Source organism: Gorilla gorilla, chromosome 10, assembly GCF_029281585.2.
Source record: "Gorilla gorilla gorilla isolate KB3781 chromosome 10, NHGRI_mGorGor1-v2.1_pri, whole genome shotgun sequence".
Lineage (NCBI taxonomy): Eukaryota > Metazoa > Chordata > Mammalia > Primates > Hominidae > Gorilla > Gorilla gorilla.
This window is the reverse complement of record NC_073234.2, coordinates 101,176,597-101,199,518: the sequence shown is the minus strand read 5'-3', so window position 1 is coordinate 101,199,518 and position 22,922 is coordinate 101,176,597. Positions and strand designations below refer to the sequence as shown.

Sequence of the window (22,922 nt, the reverse complement as noted above, 5' to 3'; positions counted from 1 at the left end):
CCATGGACCTTTTTATGGGGTAGACATGTAATAACTACCTTCTCGTATGGAGAAGAATTATACATGATTAGTAAAAACACTTAAAAGGCCATAGTAGAATTTTGAGGTTTCATCTTTGTTAATAGTGCAGGAAACTACGCACATTACAGAGGTAGACCAGAAAGTAGTCAACTTTGTTCCTTGACTGCCTGTTCTTCCAGCAGTGAAAGTTGAGGAATTTCTTCCTAGAACTATAATTAATAGCCATGAGACATAGACTAAGTTACTGTTTTAACAATGTTAAGCAATTTTTGTGGTTCTACGTTTAATTAGGAGAACTTGCTGTAATCACAATTTAGAAGATTAAGTAAAATGGTTGACTGTGGAATGTACTGTTTTACAGAATATGCTCATAATATTTTATTTTTCATTTTTGTGGGTACATAGTAAGTGTATATATATATTTATGTGATACATGAAATATTTTGATACAAGCATACAATGCATAATAATCACATCAGGGTAAATGAGGTATCTACCACCTCAAATATTTATCCTTGTGTTACAATCTGATTACACTCTTTTAGTTATTTTAATATGTACAATTAAATTATTACTGCCTACAACCACACTGTTGTGCTATTAGATACTAGAAAACCTATTTTATCACCTCAGAAAAAAATATACATGATGTTACTCTGTCAGACTTGTGATCTACTTAAATACACACACACATACACACATATATATTTATATCGAGTTATATTGTGAAATATTAATGATAAATCAGGTATGGATTATGTTTTTAAGGAGCTTGCTGATTAACAAGACACACAAGCCATATGTAAACAATTGAAATACAAAACAAGCATTTTAAAGTGTCATAATAAAATCCATATGTTGAATAATAAATATTTATTTACCTTCTAGTATGTGCCATATATTTTTCTAGATGCTAAGGATAAAGTAATGAGAAAGATAATCAAGGTTTTTCCTCTGATCGAATGTATAATGCAGTGGTAGATGGACAGACAATGCAAAAACAATATGTGAATTAGACATTTGAGATAGTAATTACTGTTATCAGGAAAAACTAGATTCATGTAGTGGAGAGTGGTCTGGGAAGAGCTGGCTTGTTAGTTAAGACTGTAATGAACCAAAGAAATCAAGCATGTCAGGCTTGTGGTAGAAGACTGTTTTAGCCAGGTTGAACAGAAGGTATAAAGTCACTGAGACAGAATATGGTTTGGAGTTGTGGAAAACATGAAGGAAGACCAGTTAGTAAGAGGCTTACAAGTAGGGAATGTAGTTGAGGACCTAGATGGAGTATGATTATTTAGATATTTGTGGATCATAAGGGATGTTGATTGTACTTTAAATGCAAGGGAAATCCATTGAAGGGTGTTAACCAGGGGAATTATAGAATCTTATTTACATTTTTCAAAAGGTCAACTTGCCTAGGATGTAGAGAGGTAATTGTAGTAGGACGAGGAGTGAAAGTAGGGAATCTAGTTGCGGTGACATTACAGTAGTATAGGCAAAATATGATGACTAGTGTAATGATAGTAGAGAAGGAATGTAGGTGACAAAATTGATACAGTTTAGAAAGAGAACTTAAATTTGTACTGAGTGAGTGAAGATGAAAAATGAGGGATGATTCTGAGGGTTTTAACAGGGATGATTCTGAAGATATTTGTCAAACAGCACATGTTGGGAAGAATGTGTGGAAAATTAATGATTCTTCTCTAGCCTTGCTAAGTTTCAGATGCCAGTTAAATACATAAAGTAGAGGTATTGAGTAAGATATTGGGCCTGAAGCTCAAGACTGAGATATAGATAGAGTGGTATGTTAGGTGACAAGGAGAAGCAACCTCTGTGGGTTTTACAAAACAGCGTCTATACTAGAATCTAAATGAGAGGGAAGATTAGAATATAAAAAGTTGGGAAAAAGAATATTGTAGGTAAAGGAGAAAGAGGAAGAAATGTAAAATATTTGGCATAATAGTATCAGTGAGTTTGTGAATGGCCAAACAGATTATTTTATTTTTTAAATTTAATTTAATTTTTCTTTATATTGTGGTGGGAACCATTGAAGGGCTATGAGCAAGATAATATAATCATTATGTCACATAAATATTAAACTTGAAGAAATATATTTTAAAATATTGGATGGAATGGGCCGGGCGCGGTGGCTCATGCCTGTAATCCCAGCACTTTGGGAGGCCGAGGCAGGCAGATCACGAGGTCAGGAGATCGAGACCATCCTGGCTAACACAGTGAAACCCCGACTCTACTAAAAATACAAAAAATTAGCCAGGCACGGTGGCGGGTGCCTGTAATCCCAGCTACTCGGGAGGCTGAGGCAGGAGAATGACGTGAACCCGGGAGGCGGAGCTTGCAGTGAACCGAAATTGTGCCACTGCACTCCAGCCTGGGCGACAGAGCGAGATTCTGCCTCAAAAAAAAAAAAAAATATTGGAAGGAATGGAGAAAGAATACGAGTGGGCCAGGTATGAGGGAGTTAAAGGACTTTCTTAAATAGAAAGAGAAGAATGATTCAAGAGTCACCATGGAGGCGGAATTTATAGGAATTCAAAATTCAATGCATGGGGCCAATATCAGGATGGAAAAAAGAACCATTGGTGACTAGATTTTGGTTCTGAGTAACTGGAGATACATGTGTGTCATCATAAAGAACAGAAAATATGGCAGAGATAGGCTTGGGGAGGGAAGAACATCAGGGTGAAGAGTGAAGAAAATTAAGGTGTGATTTGAATGTTTCTAAATATTCCACCAGTAAACACCTGGTGTTTGGACACACTGCACCTGAGATGGGACTGTGAAAGCAGCCTTTCATCCAACCCACTCTCATCCCTCCTGACATCCATATGGGGCTGATTAATACAGAATAGCACAATGCACCTGGAGTGGGGCTTTCAAGGCAAAACACAAACTGGTTTCCCAGTCAGGGCTGTCAGGCTGACTAATCTTATATTAATCACAGTCAGGCCACATAAGGCAGTCACCCTTTTAATGATCCTTTAATCATTACCTTTGGTTGAAATTGCTTTCAAACATAGCTATTATTTCCACTAGACTGTAAGGGGGTGTGTGTGTGTGTGTGTGTGTGTGTGTGTAAAGATCACATTATTTTTACCTTTTTATCTCCTAGAGAATGGTACAGAGAAAACTTGTGTAGATATTGAAGTTCAATAAACATTTTATTATTTAAATTAATACTGTGTAGATTTCTGGGGCAGCCAAATTATCTAGGACAAGAGTTGTCAAATTTTTGTGTAAAAAATATAATAAATATTTTATATTTTCCCAGTCATAATGTCTCCATCTCAACTACTCTGTCCTTGTAGTATGAAAACAGCTATAGATAATACATAATGAAATTGATGTGGCTGTGTTTCAATAAAACTTTTATTTACAAAAACAGGTGGTGGGGCAGTTATAACCACGAGGTCCTTAGTTTTCAGACACTTGATCTAGATTATTAACTGAGAAATTCCCTTTATATATCTCCCTAAAACTCCCCCTTCTCATCTCTACCCCACTCCCAAGTTTAATACCTACTGTATTAGGCATTTAGACTTCAAAAGTGAGACTTAGCCCAGGACTTGACTGGCAAACTAGCAAAAAAGGACGCATTATCCAAAGTACAAAGTACTGCTACTAAGTGTACATTAGATTTTGTAGAAGTATCAACATGGTGAAACCCTGTCTCTACTAAAAATACAAAAATTAATCAGGCATAGTGGCACGCGCCTGTAATCCTAGCTACCAGGGAGGATGAGGCAGGAGACTCACTTGAACCTGGGAGGTAGAGGTTGCAGTGAGCCGAGATCGCACCACTGTACTCCAGCCTGGTCGACGGAGTGAGACTTCCTCTCATAAATAAATAAATAAATAAATGAGCACACATTTCCATTTGGGTTTGTGGGAGTGAGGTTATTCAGAGAAGGTCAGAGAACTTTCCTGAAAGCAACACTTCACACCTAAAGCAGAGTAAGAGTTAGATGGAGAAGGGATCAAAGAGTGTTTCAGGACAAGGCAACAGGTTATGGAAAAGCTCGAAGTCAAAATAAAAGCGTAGCAGATGCAGTCCATTCCAGTCTAGCAATCAATAATGTAATATGTGTAACAGCAGGTTGTTCTCATAGTAGATCTGTCAGAGATCAGCAAGAAGTAAGGAATGGCTAACTCAATGTGTATATTAATTAATGCTTGGCTATGAGTTAGAGTAATCAGATTATGGAAGCAATCCTAGGAGCAGACAAGAGATAGTGGGATAAAGAGAGACAGAGACAGGTTTAAAATGCAGGACTTAGAAATAGTTTAAAGATTTCAATAAAAAAATTTAAAAAATAGATTTGCAGTTTAAAAATGACAGTCTGGTAAGATTATGGGGCACAAATGTGAAGGGGAAAGATTTTATAACAACCTATGATATCTTACTGCAGTAATATATAGTAAAACAGAGTTGTCTGAATTGTGGTAGGGGTGATGAATATGAGGGCAGATATTTGGGATATTTAAGAGAAAGGATAAAACAAACAGTGATTGGTTGTTAAAGTAAGAGGAAAGAGGCAAAGGAAAGTGTTTAGGAAAACTCAGTTTTCAAGCTGGGTAGACAGGTGGGGAACACTATTAATAATTGCATTCAGTAGGATGGGAACTCAGGCAATGGAATAGTTTGATATTTTAGAGAAGAGTATGATGAATTAGTTTTCATGGGTCAAATTTGAGGTGTCTGTAAGTTATGAAAATGAAAATATCAAGATGCAAAACAAAAAAGAAGTTGGGAATATAGGTCTAGAGCTCAAGGTCGTAATAGTTAGATTTGAGAACCATCATCATACAATTGGTTTACAGACTGCAACTATTGTTGCAGTCACCCACAAGAATGTGTATAGTGAGACAAGAAATGAGTCACAGTCAAAAACCTAGGGGATGCCAATTGTATCAGTTATCACTTACTGCACAATAAAACACTCCCCAAATTAGTGGCTGAAAGAACAATTTATTATTTTCCATAATTCTGTGGGTCAGCAAGACTGGTTCTTCTGCTGGCTTCACCTGGGCTCTCTCATTAGCAGCTGATTGTCTGAGGGCTCAGTTCAGGTAGAGCAACTTGATTTCGATGGTTTGCCTCTTTTCTCTCCATATAATCTTTGAACTCAGGCTTTTTCATCAAACAGCAGTCTCAGGACTCCATTCCAAAAAGAAGTAAGCAGAAGATACAAGGCTTCTTGAAGCCTGAACTCCAGAACATGCAAACATGGTTTTTGCCACATTCAATTGGTCATAGCAAGTTCCAAGGTCTATTCAAGGGGTGAAGAAATAGAGAGCTTCTCTTAACGGGAAGAACTGTCAAGTGTTTGTGGCCATGCTAATCTTAACTTGCATGACATCCACATCTATTGACTATGTGGAAGAAGCAAGGTGCATGTGGGATCTGGGAAGAAGCAGCTGGAAAAGTAAAGGAAGATCCATGTGAGAATGGCATCGTAACAGTCAAGGAGAGGAAAGCTGCAAGAATAGGAGGAGGAGGTCACAATGCATTATGTTACAAAGAGGATATGTCAGATCAGTTCTGCAAGTGGCTATTGGGTATGGCAGTTAAGAGATTTCTGATAACCCTAAGAAGAAAAGTGTCTACTGAGGATGAGTGGAGGCAGTAGACTTTTTTTTTTTTTTTTTTTGAGACGGAGTTTTGCTTTGTCGCCCAGGCTGGAGTGCAGTGGCGTTATCTCAGCTCACTGCAAGCTCTGCCTCCCGGGTTCACCCCATTCTCCTGCCTCAGCCTCCCGAGTAGCTGGGACTACAGGCGCCCACTAAAACGCCTGGCTAATTTTTTGTATTTTTAGTGGAGACGGGGTTTCACCGTGTTAGCCAGGATGGTCTCGATCTCCTGACCTCGTGATCCGCCCACCTCGGCCTCGCAAAGTGCTGGGATTACAGGCGTGAGCCACCGCGCCTGGCCTGCAGTAGACATTTTGTGGTGGGCTGAGGAGTTTCTGGAAAGTAATGTACTAGAGAGAATAACGATGGATTGCTATTTGGTGTGTGAAGGAAAGATAGTGGAGGGGAATATGTGGTCAAGCGAAGGTTCTTTTAATGTGACAAGAAAGTAGAAAGAACCAGAGAAAAAGGTAGAAGATAAAGAGTTTACGAAGGGGTGAATTATAAAGCAAAGTCCTAGAAGAGGTGGCGACAGTAAAATTCAAAGCATATTAAAGAGTTTAAAACCTAGGGAAGAAAAATAAAGGCACAATACTTTTGATATAGATGATTAGTATTTTTCTCTTATCAATAATGTTCCCAAGAGTAGTGTCTCTCCTTTTCCTTGACAAAATAGAATGGCAGGCCCTGATATACTCTCGTTTCTACAAGTTAATAATTTTCTTTTTCTCTTCAAGAAATTTATTTGTGATTAATGTAAATAGTTGATTATTCAGATGAAGTTTCCAATTGGAAGTTATTTTATTGCAGTTCATTACAGGGTATATTCAGAAAATGGAAGTCAGGGATAACGGGGCTCACCTCATGTTTTCAGCTATCCAACTGGATAACTGAAATTCCTGCCTATGACTTATGTCCTTCAAGTTTACCAGCTTATCTTGGAATACATTTAGAGGGGAAGAGCAGGTGGTTGCAGGTAAATATAAGCTCAAAATCATTATCATTAGGAAATATCTTCCACTAAGAAGGCAAAGCCAATGTGGATTCGGCTGTCAAAAGAAAATCTCTTACTAATAGCTGAAATAACAATAGTTATCAGTAAACTAAACATTAAGGCTAGGTGACTTTCCTTTTAATAAGCACTTTTTTTGTTGTTGTTGCGAAATATTTCTTTACAAAATACCAATCAGTAAGGGCACTTTAGCAACCTCCCAGGTGCAGGTACACCCGAATTTCCAACAAGATTAGATATTTTCCCACCATTTCATCTGGTAAATAACACGTTAAATATTTACATTTGGATTATAATCAATTTCCGGAATCTGAACTATGAGCTTAGTTTACTTAACCCCAAGTAGTTTCCAATACACATTCTTTACACATTCTCTTCCCTTTACCCTGTTCATGGGAATTATGTTCTATAGCTACCCGGCCACTATGGAATGTCTAGGGTTTTTCTTATCCTGCATGACTGGTTTATAATATTACTTCTTTGAAAATTAAAGTAGCATTAGTAGAGCACAGAACTAATAAATACAAATAAACACACACACACACTCATATATATAGAAACATATATATCAAATTTTAATTTTCAAGATAATTTTTTCTTTTGTTTTTATTAAGTGATGACTGTCCTAGGTTTTCATAGAGTCATTAATTTTCTGAAAGACTCCAATTTTCAAACTATTTTTAAAAAATGTTAATGGTTTGTGTTTGGAGAAAACTATTTTCATAGCACTATATTTCATGCTTTATCTATCAAAACAGTGATTCAAATTTCCTTAGCAACCTAAGAAAAGAGCTGTATTATTTATGAGTTCTGTGTTTATCTCTCCCTAAGATTGCAGCTCTATGATCCAAAAACTAATGTTACTTCAGAAGACATTTGCCACATACTGTGTAAAATTAATCAGTTAGTTTTGGGCCAGAGCTTCCTATTTCATGTGTGGCATATTTGCTTTACCTAAAATGCCTTCATTTTTTCTGAGGTGATTATTTTTTAAGTGTAGAAAATAGCCAAACAAACTTAGAATTTATTGGTCAATGTAGCTTTTTTTTTCTTTTATTTTTTATTTATTTATTTGCTTTTTGTTGCGAGGCTGGAGTGCAGTGGCGCCATCATGGCTCACTGCAACCTCTACCTCCCGGGTTCAAGCAATTATCCTCTCTCAGCCTCCCAAGTAGCTGGGACTATAGGCCCATGCCACCAAGCCTGACTAATTTTTGTATTTTTAGTAGAGACAGGGTTTCACCATGTTGGCCAGGATGGTCTGGATCTCTTGACCTCGTGATCTGCCCACCTCGGCCTCCCAAAGTGTTGGGATTATAGGCATGAGCCACCGCGCCCGGCCTCAATGTAGCTTTTAAAGGCTGAACAAGTAGGGAAACATATCATGCTTTGAAACTTACTAGAAATAAATTGAACAATTCTCTAAAACTTAAAGAAGACATTCAAAGGTCTCCTAGATTGATGTTCAATACGTATTCCTGAAAAAAATGTTTTAATGTTTTATGTAAGAGATCCCAACAGCATTTTAATAGAATTATATGCAGTCATACATTATTTACATGAGGGAAATATTATTTAATTTCTTGTTAGCAAATACAGGTGACTTCTGAGGAAAAAATGACATTTTTCATTTTATATGGTAAAAAAAGTTGAATTTGTGTATTATAGATGTTTCATGTAAACCTTAAATATTGTGAAATGTTGTGCCAAGATCAAATACATTTAGAAAATTCTACATACTGAAATCATTTTCCTTTTCTTGGGGCTTTATGATGTAACAACATCATATTAAATGCCCTCAGAATTCCTAAAGTGAAGAAATTTCACTGTGTTCATCCAGGGGTTGGCAAACTTTCAGTAAAGGACTAATAGTAAATATTTTAAGGTTTGTGAACCATAAGATCACTCTCTGACAGATGCTCAACTCCGTCATTGCAGCATGAAAACAGCCATGTACAATATGTAAACAAATGAGCACGGCTGGTTTTCAATAAAACTTTATGGACACTGAAATTTGAATCATATGTTTTTCATGTCTAAGCTGGTTATTTTCCTTTTAATTTTTAAAAACATTTAAAAATGTAAAACACATTCCTAGCCCATGAACCATACAAAAACTGGTGGTGGCCTGCGTGTGATCAAAGGGCTATAGTTTGCCAACACTGTGGTAGCCAAATAATTTCCAAATTTATTTGAACATCAAAACATTGACTTATCACCTATTTATTGAATAATGAACAAGTCTAAAGAAAACTAGAAAAATAACTGAACCAGTTATCCTTTTCAATTTTCCATTTCCAAAACTAGCAGAGACATTTTAGCTTTGTATGTTTAAATATCTAGACAAGGTACTAATTATTTACAAATATGAACTTGGCGTTCTGCTGGTCTTCATATAACCACATTATTGTTGTCTTCTTTCTTTTGGTTTTTCTAAAGCAGACAGGAAACTAGTCATTATAAATGCTAACTATCTATCAGTCATTGGCTTAGGAACTTCACATATATTGTGTAATTTAATATTTATCACAAACTTGTGATTTGGGTGTGTTATGTAGATGAGAAAATTGAAGCTTAGATGTGCATAATGATCTGTCTGTACTTATTCATTCACCCATCCATAAAATGGGCATAATTTTAGTACATCCTCATTGGTTTGGATTAAATAGGTTTGAACATGTAAAGCACTTAGAGCATAGCACATAGTAAGTGTTCATTAAATACTGGTATTTTTTATTAGAAAATAATTAAATACTAATTGTCTCCAGGTGCAGGAATGAATAGGTCATTTTAAATTTTCTTATTTAAAATCCATATTTTGCTAATTTTTACAATAAACATTGTAGTATAATCAAGAATGATTAAAGCGGCCAGGCACTGTGGCTCGTGCCTGTAATCCCAGCACCTTGGGAGGCTGAGGCATGAGGATCACTTAAGTATGGGACCAGCTCCAGCAACATAGTGAGACCCTGTCTCTAAAAAAAGAAAAAAAAAATGCTTAAAGCAGTAAAAATTGCCTAGTATGTGAAAAAGCCAGTAATCAAACATGCATGCATTTGATTCCTTCCAAGTTACTCATTATATTTTTTTGGAGGTTTACAATACCATGAAGAAACTTTGTTTAATCCAGTTTTTAAAAATATTTTTAGAAATCTGAATTGAATGGACAATTCAATATTTTATTCCGGTGTTCACCACAGAAATTACAAAATAATTTTACAGTTCCTTTTTTTTTTTTTTTTTTTGACGGAGTCTCGCTCTCTCGCCCAGGCTGGAGTATAGTGGCGCGATCTCAGCTCACTGCAAGCTCCACCTCCCGGGTTCATGACATTCTCCTGCCTCTGCCTCCAGAGTAGCTGGGACTACAGGCGCCCGCCACCACGCCCGGCTAATTTTTGTGTTTTTAGTAGAGACGAGGTTTCACCATGTTGGCCAGGATGGTCTCGATTTCTTGACCTCATGATCCTCCCGCCTCGGCATCCCTAAGTGCTGGGATTACAGACGTGAGCCACCACGCCCGGCAAGTTTTATAGTTCCCTTTTAAACTGCTTTAAAAAATTAGGAAACTGTGTATGATGAGCCACTGGATTGCAAGAAAATCAATTATTGAATATTGCATTGTAGATAAGCTTCTATATTGATAATACATTGATGTAGTTCATAAATATATATTGTCTTATGTTTTTATGCCAAAAAAGCAAATTTTCTCAATAGGTTCAAATCGAACTCAGATATTATATTTTGTTTTCAGAAAAAAACTTACTAAAACATATTGATTATTATATTGGATTTACTAGAGAGTTCATCAGTGGTCTGACTCAATTATAATTCATTTATCTAAACTTATTTTACTCCACTTATTAGCTGAGGGTAGCATTGAACAAACAATCTCTTGTGCCTCAGTTTTCTAATCTGTAACATGGGTTTGATAATACAACCTATATGATATGGTTGTAATGAAAAGTGAATTTATATGCATAAAGCATTTACAACACTTGCTGACATTTACTAAGCATACGATAAATATGAGTTATTATTATCCAATGTATCTTTTACCTATCCTCAACTGTTCTTTAGTTATCTTACAATTTTTTAAGTAGCTGTGCCTCAGCTACCATGCCCACATTAATCATGTTAAGGCACAGTTTGAATAGGCCTCCTTTACAGACAAGATCTAAATTACCACCTTCATCCCACATTAAATCTCTTGAAGCTCTTTCTACAAAGGGTTATGGAAGTTGTGAATAAATTGAAGGTATTGAGGACAACTTCTATGTCTTCTTTATTATTTATTAAAGACTACTCAACTTTATTGTTGTTTTTCTTCTCTGAAATTGTATAGTACATTTGTACAGAGCATATCTTATGATTTCTAGTAATGCTTAGTGTGGTCTTCAATTTTAAAAATTTATTTCTCTAAACATGTACTTTTTTCTTTCCAGCTATGTGACAATTTTCTGAATATAAAGATCACTTTATCTTCCATTTCTTTTATATCCTTAATACCAAATCATATTTGTTAAATCTGAAGTTCCATTAACAAATACATGTTGAAACAAATTATAATAATTTATATACCATAATTTAAAATGAACAATGTATTTGGAGGTAAAGTAACCTAGAATAAATGCAATTTACTTATATAAAAATTTTTATTAAAAATTGTACATTTAAGCATTTATTCTTACCCAATTTTCTCTTTAAATTTCTGCTTGGGTTTGGATCGCTTCTTTTCTCTAATTACAAAGACAACTAGTCATACTATACAAAAGATATATTTTTCTCTTACATAGTCATAATAAAGCTAAATTAATTTATTAGGTAAACCAATTGTAGTTGCACTCTAATAACTGATTCGTGGGAAAAGATAGTATTGAATTTAAAAGTATGATCTCTTGGTTTGAAAATGGCTGTGATATTGTATTTGACTCTTTAACATCTAAATGGATTATTCATGGCATCTTAAAACACTTTAAACTTCATAATTGGTATAGAGCTGGGTTTGCAAACTCAAATACAAGTTTACAATTTCTGGAACAGGGATTAAATTTAGTAAACTTGTTCTTTATAAATAAACACATCTTTATTATTTAATGTATTATATGCTTTTATTCAAAGCAGTGTGAATTTCTACACATTCTATACATTTAAGCCTGAGATAAATATACTGAAATATAATATCTTGTCTTCTTACTGTTTTATAGCTCCCATTCCTAACTCTGTTTCCGAACTTGGCATCTTTGAGTTATTCTATCTCCAAGTTTTGTTTGCTGGCATGTTTTTAATATAAGTGCCATATACAGTGAGCTGGTGAGGTTTTCAGTAGGCTGGACCTCATCCTCCATAAGACTCAATAACTTATTTGCATAAGATGTTCTATCTAGAAAGGATTTTCATAACTGGCTTAGTCATTTATATTTTTCATAAAAAGTTTAATTTTTATGGAAAAGTTATTAAAATCTGTGCTTACTGCTTTGTCAGCTTCTCTGACCAGAAATCAATTTTTTTCTCTGTATTATTATTTCATATTGCATATATCAGAATATTAAACACATATAGGTGAATAATAGTTTGTACTAATTCTGGTTTTGTTTCATGCTATGACTTTAAATTGTGTGATGATATTAGGGTAAAATCAGCTTCCATCTACTGAGGATTATATTATTATAAGTGTACTGATATTTAACTGAAATTTTGAAGGGAATTACGTGTATTATGTTTTAGGAAAATATTAGAAAGATAATCCCCATTTCTCTATGGAAAGAAAATTTTGGCTGAAAACATTTATTTACCTTCTACAGCATGAAAAACATCAGGCTATGACACTATCTTAGCTTAGCCAAATACTGATAAAATGTAGAATATTAGTAACCGATGCTTTTTTTTTTTTTTAACTTTTAAGTTCAGGGGTACCAGTGCAGGTTTGTTACATAGGTAAACTTTTGTCCTGGGGGTTTGTTATACAGATTATCCTTTCACCCAGGTATTAAGCCTAGTACCCATTAGTTATTTTGCCTGAACCTCTCCCTCCTCCCACTCTCTACCCTCTGAAAGGCCCCAGTGTGTGTTGTTGCCCTCTCTATGTCCATGTGTTCTCATCATTTAGCTCCCACTTATAAGTGAGAACATGTGAGTACTTGGTTTTCTGTTTCTATGTTAGTTTGCCCAGGATAATGGACTCCATTTATATTCATATCCTTGTAAGGACATGATCTCATTCTTTTATAGCTGCATAGTATTCCATGGTGTATATGAACCACATTTTCTTTATTCAGTCTGCTGTTGATGGGCATTTAGGTTGATTCCATGTCTTTGCTATTGTGAATAGTGCTGCAATGAAATATGTGTATGTACATGCATTTTTATATCTAGCCTCTATAAGGAACTTAAACAAATTTACAAGAAAAAAAACAAACAATCCCATAAAAAAGTGGGCCAATGACATGAACAGATACTTTTCAAATGAAGACATATATGCGACCAACCATCATATGAATTAAAGGTCGACATCACTGATCATTAGAGAAATGCAAATCAAAACAACAGTGAGATACCATCTCACTCCAGTCAGAATGGCTATTATTAAAAAAATCAAAAGTAACAGATGCTGGCAAGGTTGTGGAGAGAAAGGAATGCTTATACACTGTTGGTAGGAGTGAACATTAGTTCAGTCATTGTGGAAGACAGTGTGGCAATTCCTCAAAGACCTAAATTCAGAAATACCATTAGACTCAGCAATCCCATTACTGGGTATATACCCAAAGGAGCAACCATTGCTTTATATTCAGCAATCAGAAAGCACAAATAACCATATTTTTGTTTAGAATAATGCATGTCACCAATTCACATGAATAATGGTGACTTTGTGACCATATTAGATTCCAGAATGTCTTCTGGACAACAAAAGCAAAATATTATATTCAGTTTAATTTTATTGCTAAGCTATTTTTCAAAGGCTGTCCCTGACTTATTTAGACCTATCTTTTATGCCTACAACTCCCCTAAACCAGAGGTTTTTGTTTTTTTTTTCTCTCTCTCTCATTTCGTACGGTTGTATGTGGGGTTTCCCTTTCACCTTGTAAAGACTGCAAATAATTTCTTGGCCACCTTTTTCCTTAACCTTTGAGTGCCTAGAAATCTTCCTTCCTAATTCTGATCTTTGTTTGTCCCTTCTGTCCAGGACAGAAATAACAACTTCAAGGAAGGCATATAAGAGAATTGCAATAACCCATTGTGCTGACTCACAGCCCTACCACAACCATCACTGCATGGGTCTCCACCATTCCGAGTATGTCATGTCATCCACACATCTTCTTTTTATCCCATAGCTCATTTCCCATATATAGTGGCCATATATTCAAATACAATTTCTTAATCAAGAAGAAAAATTTACAAAGCTATGAATGGAAGCCTTTCCATGAACTAAAATTAATCTTATTCCATAGAACCAGCTCTGGAGTTAACAAAGGGAGGCCCAGTTGGGTAGAATTAATTATAGCAAGCATAAAGGTTGATGATGGGATGAAAAGGAGCAAAAAAAAAAAAATTCCTATTCATATTTTGTTAAATAGAATGCCACCTTTAATCATGTTTTAGACTACTTGAGATTGGTGGGTCTCCCTGGCTTGCTATTTTTGCTTTAATAAATTTTACTCTTAGATTCCCTAGAAGTGGTAAGAAAAAGGGGTAAAAGGGGAGCTATGATGAAAATATGTTTTGTTTTAAATCTGGAACAGGGCTTGTCAACAGTGCCACTATTGACATTTCAGGCCAGATAATCATTTGATGTGAGAGGCTGTCTTGTGCATTGTAGGATATTTGTCTTCCTGGCTTCTACTCACTGGATACATACAGTTTTGTTTTAAATCTGGAACAGGGTGTGTCAACAGTGCCACCTGATGTGAAAACCAAAAATGTCTCTACACATTGTCACATATCTCCTGGGGGCAAATCACCCTTGGTAGGGAACCACTGAGATAAACTTCAGTTTAAAGAATAAACAATGGTAGTAAGAAGGAAACAAAGACCAGTCTTTGGGAAGCTCGCCAAGACTCAGATATGCCCCCAAAGCTTCACAGGCCTTATGCTTCAATCTGATGGAAGTTTCCATCACAATCTCTAGGCATAGGTGCCACCAATAGCTTGAAACTGAAAAGGTCCAGACTCTGATTTTCAAGCATGAAGTCTTGTTCTGCAGAGACTCAAGCAATAAAAGCATTTCCCTTGGAATCACTCCTTTACACAGTAGCTAGATTGTGTTAGTATTATACTTTCCAGGCTGGCCTAGGAAATAAAGAGTTATTTCATATGTTCTATGGAAAAATACGTTCAGAATTCTCAATATTTTCCATAAATATTTACAGATTGCATCCTAGTGTTCATATAATGGGTTTTAGAAGCATATCTTATAATGTAATTATTCTTAATTAATAATTTAATATTTTATTTATTCTTATTATTTTGAAAGGGTTTGGTATTCATCCTGCTAAGTTTTATATATAAAATTTCAGCCAAAGTTTAGTGTCTACTATACACTAGGAAGAAATTTTGCTCTTTGATTGATTTTCCAGACCCCAACTTTAGTGCCTTTTATCTTTGGATCACTGAATAAAGATTGCCAGATTATATCCATTTATCTTCATTTTTCTCTACCTCCACACTAAATTCTTTTTCTGTAAATATAAATTTTGTTGAATCTCCAATTTGATGTTACAGTATCATAGACAATATTTTATCTTAAAACTTCAAGATTTAAACTTAATTTATTTCATGATGCTTTGTGCTTAGTCAATTAAATTATTTTGAAAGAATATTTGATTGTATGAATCTTGCCTTTTTATTACAAGCCAACTCATTTTAATTCTGTGTAATTTTTTATGTTATTAATGCTAATTATCAATGGAGAACTATTTTAAGCTTTTTCTTCATAATAGAGTCAATGTAAAAAGTTTCATATTCAATTTTTCACGAATATTTCGGAATGAATATGGAAAAATATCCCTGAGGCTAACACATGTTGTTGAAAGTTTCATGTAGTATATAAATCCTCTTGAATTTATGATGAAGATATTCTAAAAAGGCAAAACCTGAATAATGAAACTGGTGTTGACGAATAACCAAGTATATATCTATCTTTTCAGTGAAATGTGCCTCATTAGCACAAATTTAGTCAAAATCAGAAAACTATAAATCAGGAGAAGATTAAAAACATTCTTGGCTCATCTTTGATCCAAAGGGTATACTAATGATTTTTAAAATGCCTCTTATTTGGTTAAGAGTTATTTTATTTTGGTAGAGTTCATGCCAATAAAAAAACAGACTAGTTGAAACAGGTGAAAAAACATTGTGCATAGGTTAGAAAATATTTATAAAATAATATTGCTAACTACTATAGTAAGTTCAATAAGATTACTGAATAAGAATACTAAAAACACTACACCATTCTCTGTATTAAATAATAATAGTGGTAATTTTATTATCATTCCTAATAATCTGTATTTATACAGTATATTTTCCACAATTTTCCAGCTCTATTACTCTTATTTTTATTTGCAGAAATATGCCAGACATCTATATTGCAGTATTATAGTGAAGAATATATAGAATTAGAAAAAAAGATTTAGCTAAATTTTTAAAATCTGATAGTAAAAACTAAGATAAAATCATAAATTTAAATTTTCAAGTCCAATAGTTCCTGCTATATATTTTTCAAAATATTTACAAATGAATCTCCTCAATGTTTCAGGGGATATTAAATTAAAATGTATATTATAGCATTATGAACTTTAAAAAATTTCTCTTGTGTATGTATTAATAATTTTCAAACATACTATGTGATTATAAACTATCTTTAAAATAAACAGAAGTATGCTAAGCAACAAAACAAAATATTTCTGTGAAAACCTTAGGATATATTTAATATTATCAAATTTAATAAGGTATCAAAAACATATACAACTAAGAATAGTTATGTGCATAAGAAATTTCATAAATGTATACTACATATAGTTGTAGCATAATATATGAATATAATAGTGTAACAAAATCTTTTGAATGATGTTTTGAATTGCTTTTCATTCAATTTCCAATAACTAAAAAGATAATTGTGTGAAGTAGTTATGAAATTGTGTGAGTCATAGTTTAGATATGACTAAAAGAGCATTTTCTCTTTTGTTAGGAACCATTCTTGAAATGGACAAAGTAGTTCAAGTCAAGTCCAAACACAGCTATAATCTTATTCAATTTTGAACATATATTTCATTGTACAACTTCTTAAGTTTTATTGATTGTGATGTGTTTTAATCAGAACCACAATGTGACATAGCCTAATTAACATTGAGTAAGACGGTACTCTGAATTTTTATTTATTCATTGTTTTTCCTGCTTAAAGTGGACATCTGGTGAATTACCTTGTTATATGTAATGGTGTAGATAACTGATTCAAATCTTTCTGACCATATAATTTATTAAAGGAAGTTCATGGATAATAAGCTGTTAGGATGCTAAGTACTATACTTTGAAGCCATGACCCGATTGAATTCTGGCTTATGAAATTTTATATCTACTTGCAAATTGTGAAGATAACAGTTATCCAGTTAACCTAAAATTCAAAACCCAAACTGGCATAAATTGTGAGAGTGATAGTTACTTTATTCTGTTAAATGTACACTTTTTTGAGTAAATGCTTTTCCTCTATAATGTAACACAGGAATAATAAATTTGGAATCCCATAATCCAGGAAATCTCTATTTTACAACCAGTTAATTTAAACTAACCTACACTTGCAAACAATTATGGTATTCCTATAGAGGTGCCCATCAGGATATCCACCTGTTGGTTACTCCCTTCCAGAGTATCTAGTGAGGATCACTCCTGGAACCAACATCAATATCAATTTTATCATCTGCCTTCAGTCTCAGTCCCTATTCCTCTAGTATTCCAGAGTCAGATACAGGGGATTCTCTCAATGCTTGCCTTTATACTGAATGTTCAAGAAGAAGATAATAGAATTAAAGGGAGGCAAAATTATACCTTACCTAAAAGCATTCAACCCAGGAGTTTGATTAACTATAGTAGGTAAAACATTAATTTTATGAGGAAAAGTGCATTGAGTTCCAAGTGTTAATTTAAAAATAACTATTGACATGTAATCAGTTCATATAAATTGGAAAATATTTGTAAGTGGGTAGTCTTAATGGCTATTGTAATCTACTTTCAGGGATTAGTTACAGGTTAAAGTATAAAGCCAGAGCTGGAAGGATCACTCCTACTTCCTAGCTTTGTGGCCTTAGGCAAATGACTTTCCCTCTCCTTGCCTCAGTTCTGTCATCTGTAAAATTGGGATAATATTAGTAATGCCCTATACATGGGTTCTTAACTTCATGGCTGTTGCAAGCCAAGAAACCTCTAAAATAGAAATATCTTCATTGGATTGAAAATAGTAAATATCAATAAACATATTTCCAATGAACAGGAAAAAAATATTTGAGGTATTAAAAAGTATTGAGTGAGCAAGAGCAGAGTATGGTGAGCTGAAAAGGAAAAAAAGGAATAATAATCAAATTGGCAGTGGCATTGTTCATCAATGAAACTAAAACACTGAGATAAGAATAGAAAATGGACATGAATCTTGGGATATGAGATTTTATAAATTAAAAACAAAATAAAGCAATGTTTATCTGCTCAGCCCCAACAAACACACACACACAAAGCAAAGTAAAACAGAACAAATAACAATTTTACACATGCAATATATGTGCATATTTTATGCAATCCCCTGTTGCATTAGAATCAGAGGTTGTGTGTCTCAACTACTAGATTTGAATCCATTAGGTAAGAACTGTTTGTTACATGGTATTACATAACAAACCAAGCTATCTAGTCTAAATGTGTATGTTTAAACTTTAGTCGTGTTTGCGTTTGTAGATATTATTTCTACTAAATAGTAAATTTTCAAAGATTGAGATGGGAACATTTTATTTAGGCCCAGTTTGAGTGTTAAAATATTTATTTATATCAGACGACTAGATTTTCATGGGGCTGTGATCAAATGAAAGCGTTTATGTCTATAAAGTAATGATTATTTAAGATTTCTAAACTGGTTTAATTTTGATGGATATTTATTCCATATCCTTTCTATATTTTTTAATTTTTTTAACTTTATGAAATGATGCTGAGGGTCATAAGTCTACATCAGTCTAGCAACTGGGTGCTACTAATGTAATAAGGAATTTAGCGCTAGAACCACCAATAAACAAACAAAACGTTCCATTCTCAACCCTGGCACTGTTTCCCACTATAAGAGAGAAACATTTTCTTGTAAATCACACGTCTTTGTATCATACACATTTCCCATGACAGTGCCAGCCACAGAAGAGGTGCTTAACAAACATTTGTGGAATAAATGAATAGAAACTCAGCCGCAGCCACATTATAAAACAAATATGGTTTATTTTAAATAAATCCTAAGTCTGCTCTAAAGGAGACTCTAGGCTTGGTGAAGCATGTAATAGTTATGAATGATTTATTGCCTGAATTCAGTAATAGATGGTTATTACTTTTAAATGTGCTCAGAAGAAGTTTTAAAAATTGTTCTGTTTGAATGATTGTAAAATTTCCCCAAAATGTTGAGAAATAGCTGACTGCAGAAAATAGAAGGACATTCGGGGCAGATTTAAAAAAGAAAAAAAGAAAATGATAGTTTTGGTGCCAGTCAGATTGTGAGGTTATTAATAAGGCATTACTTTTTTAGTATGTAACAGAACCAATGTGCATGATGATCATTAGTGTTCTTTCCATGTGAGCTGAAAACTGGCAGATCTCTGGAGGAGGCCACAATATACAAGAATTTGATCCTTCCTAAGCAGGAAGGATTCCAATTGGAATAGGGGTCATAGGAGTATTGGGGAATTGTCACATACATCATCATCATCATCATCATCATCATCATTATTACTATTCTACTATTAAAAATGAATATATGCTCAGTTTCTGAGTCTCCTTCAGAGCTCTAGTGTAGGGATGAAGAATTTATATGTCTGCTACAGGAAATAGGGACTACTCTGAGGAGACAACAACAGAGGTTTTTGGTTACATGAGAGTTTTGTCAGCTAAGGGAGATGCCCAGGTCAGCCAGAAATATTTTATTACTGCATCAACTATAGAACAAGATTTGACTAAAATTAAAAAGGCACAGAAGAGAACAATTTCTGCACACATTTCTTTATGGCTGCCTAGTGGAAAAAGTTCTTCCTTGATCATTTGAGTGCTCTAATGGGGCACTGTGGTTCATTCCATTGGTATCAAAGACTAATTTAAGTTCTTGCTAAAAAAGTGGTTCATTTTATTTCCAAATTAATCCACATATCTAAATTATCAAACTTATAAATTTGTTTTTATAGTGTAGTGGTTAGAACTGCAGACTCTGGAGCCAGTTTTCTTGCTTATGTTTGAACCTTCATTGCACCACTCACTGTGTGACCTGAGGCAAGCTACCAACACCTCTTGTGCCTCTCTTTCTTTATCTGTAAAATGGGGATAATATTTTTACCTTCCTTACAGAATGGTGATAATTAAATTACTTAGTACATGCAAGAGATTCGAACAGTGCCTGGAACATTTTAGATACTTTATGATTGATAGTTACTATCTTTAATGGTATTTATTTTGAACAGGATTTCTTTTAGAATTTAACCTTAAATACCAAAAAATAACATAAAACAAATTTGTCCTTAGTTTTAACATAATAACTATTAGCATTAGAAGGTTGATAATTATGACCACTATTTAATTTTATTTTTACCATTATTTTAAAATAAAATTTTGTAATTTAACATGCAATAAGTACATAGAATATTGTTAATTGTTTTTCAAATATCCTAGTTGAAGTAAATTAACTCTATGTGGTACAAAAAATGTTATACTAGTTTTGGATATTGCATGCACATAATTAAAACATGTTAAGGTAAGGATTTATTTAGAGCTGACTTGTGCTATATAGCCATAACACAGATAGTAGTTAGTATCACTTACTTAAAGAACTTACTTGTTTTTATTTAGACAGTATTTGTGTCTTATTTCTCTACTAATCAAAATATGAAAGTAAGTTTGGTATTCTAATTTCTAACCTACTCTTTTGCTACTTGCAATTATTAAATGATGAATTATAAACATTGTCAAATATCATACTTACTTCAAAATATAATACTCAATATGAGTCATTAAGTGCAAAATATTTTATAAGAGAATTATCACAACTCGGTGTGATTTTTTGAGTAATAAACTATAACATTTTACTTCCTCCATGTGAATACTTATATTTTCCTGGAAATTTTTTGTTGGGAGTTGGACCTAATCTTTAGTGTTACTTGGCATCCCTGATGTATCTTTCACCTTTAGTAGTAACTTTTTTACTTCAGGTGAGTCAATAACCAAAGTATAAGAGTTAGTTAATTTAAAATAAAGATAACAACATAGAATTAATCACTATTGCTGCCAAAACATAAACACTATAAATTCTAAATGTTAAATTACTATAGAAGGCAGGGAAATTTTCTTTGGTAAGTGGTCCCTGGAGTCATATCCTTAGAGTGCACTATATAAATAAAGTGATAAATGATTTGACTTAACTTTCACAAGAAGCCAATTACTACTCAAAACTGTTATACCATCATAAATCACATTGTAGCAAAATTAATTTCATGTCATTTGTTTCTTAGCATTCTTTTAAAGAGGCATTATGAAAGACACAGTCAACTTGATGCATAGTCATGATGGAAAGTATGATCTTAAAAATGTTCCAATAGGTATGATCTAGACATCATGAAATTTTTGCTTCTTTTACTACCTGTGTCATTTTTTCTCCAGAGAACTGAAGTGTTTTTTTCCCCTTGACCTTCTATAGAACAGAGGAAAGTACTATGAAGCCCATATATACCTGTATATTTACATAAATACATGTGTGTGCCTCTCTGTGCTGGGTAGGGGGGATCTATCTGTCTAATCATCTATATCCCAACTCTGATTCCTTTATGATCTCTGTACTGTTAAAACTCTAGTCCAGGAAATCATCATCTATTTTCTAGACTGATGGAATAGGTTTCTTGCTTCTATTTTTTTCTATTTTCCAGTCCATTTCACAAACAGAAGACAGACATATGTAAAGCATAAATTAGTTTTACCTCTACTTAAAACTTTCCAGTTGCTTTAGCTTAGGAAGGTGTTAGCTAACACTTTCTTTGGCTTCCCCCTTCTCTAAAGTAGGGGATGGAGAAAGGAGATGTTGCTTTTCTCCATCCCCTCCGTTGCCTATTATTTAATCTCTGCTTCCCACCAGCAGCAATTTCCAACTCTGCTATCCTCAGCTTTCAACTACATTCATGTTATTGCTGTCCCTAGATCCTTATACTTCTGCTCATTGTTCCTGGAATTCTTTCCTGAGAGCTCTGATTGCCTCTTTTTGATAATTGATATCCCTATTCAAATGTCACCTCCTTGGGGAAGACTGTCCTAAAAACTTTACGTAAAATAGACCGCCCTTCTTCCAGGTCGTTTTCTATTCCTTCGCCCCGTTTAATTTTCTTCATAGCATTTACTGTGATTTGATATTACATTAGTTACATATTCATGTCAGCGTTCTTGTCTTCTTTGTTTATTACTATATCCTTAGTATCTTCAGGTGTGTCTGGCATAGAGTTGGCATGAAATAAACAGTTGTTAATGAAAAAGAATGACGATTTGTCCATTTTGTACTATTTTTAACTCTATGATTTCACTATTGCTACCTATGCTTTAATTAAAATAGCCTCAGTTTTCTTTAATGAAAGTTTGCTCTTCCCAGAGCACACTAGGAAATAAAAAGATAATTAAGATTCTTTCCTGGTTTTTATGTTTTTCTTGCATTATATCTTCTGACTTTTTTTTTTGAGATGGAGTCTCACGCTGTTGCCCAGGCTGGAGTGCAGTGGCACAATCTCCACTCCCTGCAACCACCGCCTCCTGGATTAAAGCAATTCTCCTGCCTCAGCCTCCTGAGTAGCTGGAATTACAGGTGTCCATCACCACACCTGGCTAATTTTTGTATTTTTAGTACAGACGGGGTTTATCCATGTTGGCCAGGCTGGTCTCAAGCTCCTGACCGCAGGTGATCCACCCGCCTCGGCCTGCGAAAGTGCTGGGATTAGAGGCGTGAGCCACCACACCCGGCCAATCTTCTGACTCTTATTCTCAACTTAAAAATGCT

At 34.2% G+C, this 22,922-nt stretch overlaps 1 protein-coding gene across 3 annotated transcripts in view; it reads left to right on the top strand.

Moving 5' to 3' along the window:
• Window positions 1–22,922, top strand: part of RASSF9 (Ras association domain family member 9) — a 174,033-nt gene that overhangs the window by 7,599 nt on the left and 143,512 nt on the right. The gene's annotated exons all lie outside the window — the stretch shown is intronic.